The sequence below is a fragment of the Vipera berus genome, assembly GCF_964194415.1.
Source record: "Vipera berus genome assembly, chromosome: 8".
Classification (NCBI taxonomy): domain Eukaryota; kingdom Metazoa; phylum Chordata; class Lepidosauria; order Squamata; family Viperidae; genus Vipera; species Vipera berus.
Window position 1 is genome coordinate 2,396,027 of NC_138211.1, and position 4,824 is coordinate 2,400,850.

Consider the following 4,824-nt stretch of genomic DNA (forward strand, 5'->3'; position numbering starts at 1 on the left):
GAGGGGATCTGGACTCACTTCCTGATGCTGTGGGACAAAGCCAGTCAGCTGGGCAAGACCCTTCCTCCCACTGGGCCCAGGCCCCCAAATAGCCTCTGCAGGCTCCAGGCCAAAGAGGGAAATGCCGGAGAGCTGATGACCACCATCCGCCGGGCCAAGGACTGATGAAGGATCTCAGGACTGTTTTAACCTAATTCTTCATGACAAACAAGGCTTCTTCCCTCCCTCCCTCCCCCATTTCTGTCTCCCTTCTCCTTCCTTCCTTCCTTCCTTCCTTCCTTCCTTCCTTCCTTCCTTCCTTCCCTCCCTCCCTGTCATTCCATTTTTCCTTCTTCCCTCCCTCCCTCTCCTTCCAATTTCTTTCCTTCCTTCCTTCCTTCCCTTCCATCTCTCCCTCCTTCCCTCCCTCTTCCTCTCTCCTATATATTTCTGGACTGTCTCCGAGCTCTCTTCCCAGAGCAACGTCTGCACAAGGAAACGTCTTTGCCGTGCCACAAAGGGAGGCTGGGGAGGGAGCCCCAGACGGGGGGGGGGGCAGCTGGAGGGGGGAGATGCTAGAACTGCTTTGGGCAGGGCCCAGGGGGATCTGTGTAGGAAGGGGGAGGGAGGGGGGGTTCCCTCCGACAAACACAGTCCTTAGCGCCGCTTTAGTCTCTTTTTTTTTTGACTCGCTTCACTTGCAGGAACTCTAGCATGTGGATCGGTATCCAAGACTTCGGAAGGTCTACTAGGAGTGTGGGCTGCACAGAGCTTGACGCCAGCACCCCACACCTAGCAGTGGGGAGGTTTTTATACCTTCCCTTCCTCCCAGTCCCCAATTGGCATCCTTTCCCAGATCCCTTTTTTTCCTGAGCCCTTTACAAAACAACAACAACAACAAACCACCAAATATCTACTCGGCTTCTTTTGCAAGAATTGCAGACACCGGTGGGCCCATTGCAGGGCAGGGGGGCTTCCGAGCCTTGAGTGGCATTTTGAAAACCTGCTCCTTGGGGGGGGGCAAGAGCTGGTTGTGGGTGGCTGACGGATAGTGGGGAGACAAAGGCAGCCGCCACGGATGGCATAAAACCTTGTTGCATGCATTGACTCAAAAAACAAAAGAAAACACAGGTGGTCCTCGGCTTACAACAATTTCATTTAATGACTGTTCAAACTTACAACGGCGTTGACTTACAACCGTATTTCACACTTCCCCACAGTCACGTGATCAGAATTCAGATGCTTTAGCCACCAACTCATACTTACGACGGTCACAGGGGGTGGAGTGGGGGGGGGCCTGATCCCCTCTTGCGACCTTCTGACAAGCCAAGTCAACGAGGAGGAGCCGGATCCGCTTAACAGCCGGGTTACTGACTTGTCGACTGCAGTGTGGCAAGTAGAAGCCGTAGAATGGGGCCAAAGTTGCTTCGCCAATGTCTCGCTTAACAACAGAGATTTTGGGCTCAGCTGTGGCCGTAAGCTGAGGACTTTACCTGCACGAATTGATGTCGGTGTCGCGGAGACCTGGAAAGGCACACTTCCGTTTTGGGTCTGGTGAATCAGACATTGTGGATTTAGGAAATAATATACATAGCCACACCAGATGCTGCTTTAGGACCTCTTTCCAGAGCACGATACCATAGTCTCTCAAGACTGAAGGATGCCAGTGATGATACGTAAACCTGCTTGGCCTGATTAACCAGGTTCCCCACCCTTGAACTGGATGAAATTACAGGAGATTATAATTAAGTAGAGCTGGCCCGGAATGGCAATTTGCCCACTTTAACACTTTCAGTCTGCTGGGAAAACATCTGTATCCATCTGCAGCTGCCTGGGGAAAAAGTGCCATTTGAGTCCTTGGGGGTTTTCCCGACCTTCTGGGATCTCCATCGCTGGTCAAAGAACACCGGAGGTCCTCCTGTGTTTTCTTTCAGGGACGCAATCTTTTTCTCTCTTTTTTAAAAAAATTCTGAGACAATCAATTGTGGGCTCCTCCAAATGGCTTCCCAGTTTCTTCTCCCTGCTGTTTGTTGAACCAGCGTTTGAGAATTTGAAGAAGTACCAGACAATCTGGCCTGGGGGTGGGGGGTGGGGTGATGGAAGGGGGGGGGGGAGGAAACGATCCTTTGGAGAAGAAGCAGGTTCTCCCCACCTTCCAAAGAGAAGAATGGAGGCTGGGTAATGTGAGCCTTGGTGGAGCAGTGGGCTAATGCCTCCTTAAGTAACACCAGCTGCCTGCAATTAGTGCAGGTTCGAGTCCCACCAGGCTCAAGGTTGACTCAGCCTTCCATCCTTCCCAGGTAGGTAAAATGAGGACCCAGATTGTTGGGGGCAATTAAGCTGACTTTGTAATAATGCCGCTTGGGGTGTGTGTGTGTGAAAGCCCTAATAAGCAGGCATATACATAGAATGAAGGCTACTGCTAAGCTTGTAAGCCGCCCTGAGTCTTTGGAGAAGGGCGGGATATAAATGGAATTAAAAAATGTATCTCCTCCTCCCACCCACCCACCCACCCCCAATATTTTGCGCTTTGGATGCTGATGGTCACTTGGCTCTTGACAGATGGAAGTGAGGACAAATGAGAGGGCAGAGTAGATGGGAGGGACGATGGGGGGGGCTGTTATCGCCCAACCACCGGCTTCCTCTGCCCCGGTACCATCTGCCCTCTGAAAGCGGGGCTCTGGAGGGGACAAAAGGGACGTCTGCAATCAAGGGCAGAGGGCGGCCAAATTCACATGGGGGGGGGAGGGAAATCATCGGTGTACTTGTGAGTGCCCTGAAGCCATCAGACGCTGGGGATGATGGAGCTTTAGCTCAAGCCTGCAGGATGGACTGTGCCTGGCATTATTTGGCTTTTCCTGTCTTTCTTTGAAAATCTGGAGGGACCAATGTATGATTTTTTTTAAAAAAACAACTCTGTAGGCAGATTCTTTTTCTTTTCCTTCCTTTTTGTTCTTTCTCACATTTCTTTCTCTCTCTCTCTCTTTCTTTTTCTCTCTCTCTCACACTTTCTTTTCATCTTTCTTGGTCTCTCTTTCTCCTTCCTATCTTCCTTTCCTTCCCTCCCCCCTCCCTCTTTTTCTGGCCCATCAAGGGAACTCATCCTGAGCCCCCCCCCCCCTCTATCCAGAAAACCTCCCTCTGCTGCAGCAATAACCCTCTGCCTTTCCTTCCTGTGTTGCCTTGGCTTCCACGAGCCTCTTTGCTGAGATCTTTGCACCCCGTTTCTAGCTGGGGAGCCAGGACAGCAGGTGCCCGGGGTGGGGGGGGGCCCTCTTCGCCACGAATGAATTGAAAGCCAGATTTCACCACCAGTTGTGGGCATCTTCTCAGGAATGACAGTGGCCCTTATCCTTCCAGAGGGCCAGCGGGAATGGGAAAATATCAAGGACGGCACCTTGAAGAAGGCCAGAGGGAGCAAAAACGCAGCAGGGCAGAACAGGAAATTCCCATCGTGATTGAAAGGCAGGGAGGGGAAATTCCCCAAACATCTTGTGGCCTTCAGATGTTTTTGCCAGGGGCTGGTACTCATCTGAAATTTGCCCGGGATGATTAAGAAAGTACTGACAAGCAGTCCTCAACTTACGACCATTCGCTCAAAGTTATGATGGTGCTGAAAAGGTCACTTACAACCAGTCCTTGCAGTTATGGCCCCTGAAACATCCCCACGTCACATAATCAAAATGTGCAGCCAATTTACATCGGTCGCAGCATCCCCCGGGGCCAACCGGTCGCCATTTGCAGTCTTCCCAGCTTTGGGAAGGCTTTGCTGGTCGGAAGCTGGCTTCCCTTAACGACCGCATGATTCATTTAATAACGGCAGTGATTCGCTTAACCATTGTGGCAAAAAGGTCATAAAATCAGAGGCAGCTGCTTTAACCACCTCATTGCTTAGCGACAGAAATTCCAGTCGTAGAGCTGAGGACTACCTTAATTTCAAAACACAAAGGCAGGAGGTTTTTTCACGGCTTGTGCCCCAAAATAAGTACTGTACCCCGAGCCACCCCAGAGCTGCTTTTGCAAGAGGCAACTTGGATTGCCTTTGTTTTTCCATGAAGACGTTTTGTTTCTCATCCAAGAAGCTTCTTCAGTTCCGACTGAAATTCTGATAGTCAGAGCTGAAGAAGCTCCTTGGATGAGAAGCAAAATGTCTTCAAGGAAAAACAAAGGCAATCCAAGTTGCCTCTTGAAGAAAGCACCTCTGGAAGAACGGTGACCTGGAGGACAGAGAACCCCCATAGACTCCCCCCCCCAAGCAATGCTTGCTTGGCACTTCCAGATGTGTTGGGATAGCAATTTGGACGGCTGACAAGTGGAAAGTTGGAAAACTGTAATCTCCACACCTCTACAAGTTGCAGAAACTGGTCTGATCTATTGACGATGATACTGTTCCCTCTCAGCTCTTTTCTCAAGGACTTTTTGTTGGTGCTATTATTTCAGCTGGCCATTCATTGCTCCTATCCCAAACTCAGGCAATAATAATAATAATAAATCTCTCTCTCTCTCTCTCTCTCTCTCTCTCTCTCTCTCTCTCTCTCCCTCCCTCCCTCCCTCCCTCCCTCCCTCTCTCTCTCTCTCTCTCTCTCTCTCTCTCCCCTTCATTTCCACTGTTATTTTCTGAAAGGTGGGTGGGGATTTCTTCCCTCAAATCTTAACAGCTCTAAGCCTGGTGACCTTCAGTAGTTGTGAATGTTTAGGAATAAACAATAGCCAATTTCTGCTTTTCCTTGTGCTTCTCTGTTATTGGTTTTTGTATTTGTGGATACCATCCTTTGGAAACATTGTACATATGCACCTTTGGGGCTTTCAAAGCAAGTTATAATTCTTTTAAGCAGCCTCAGTACC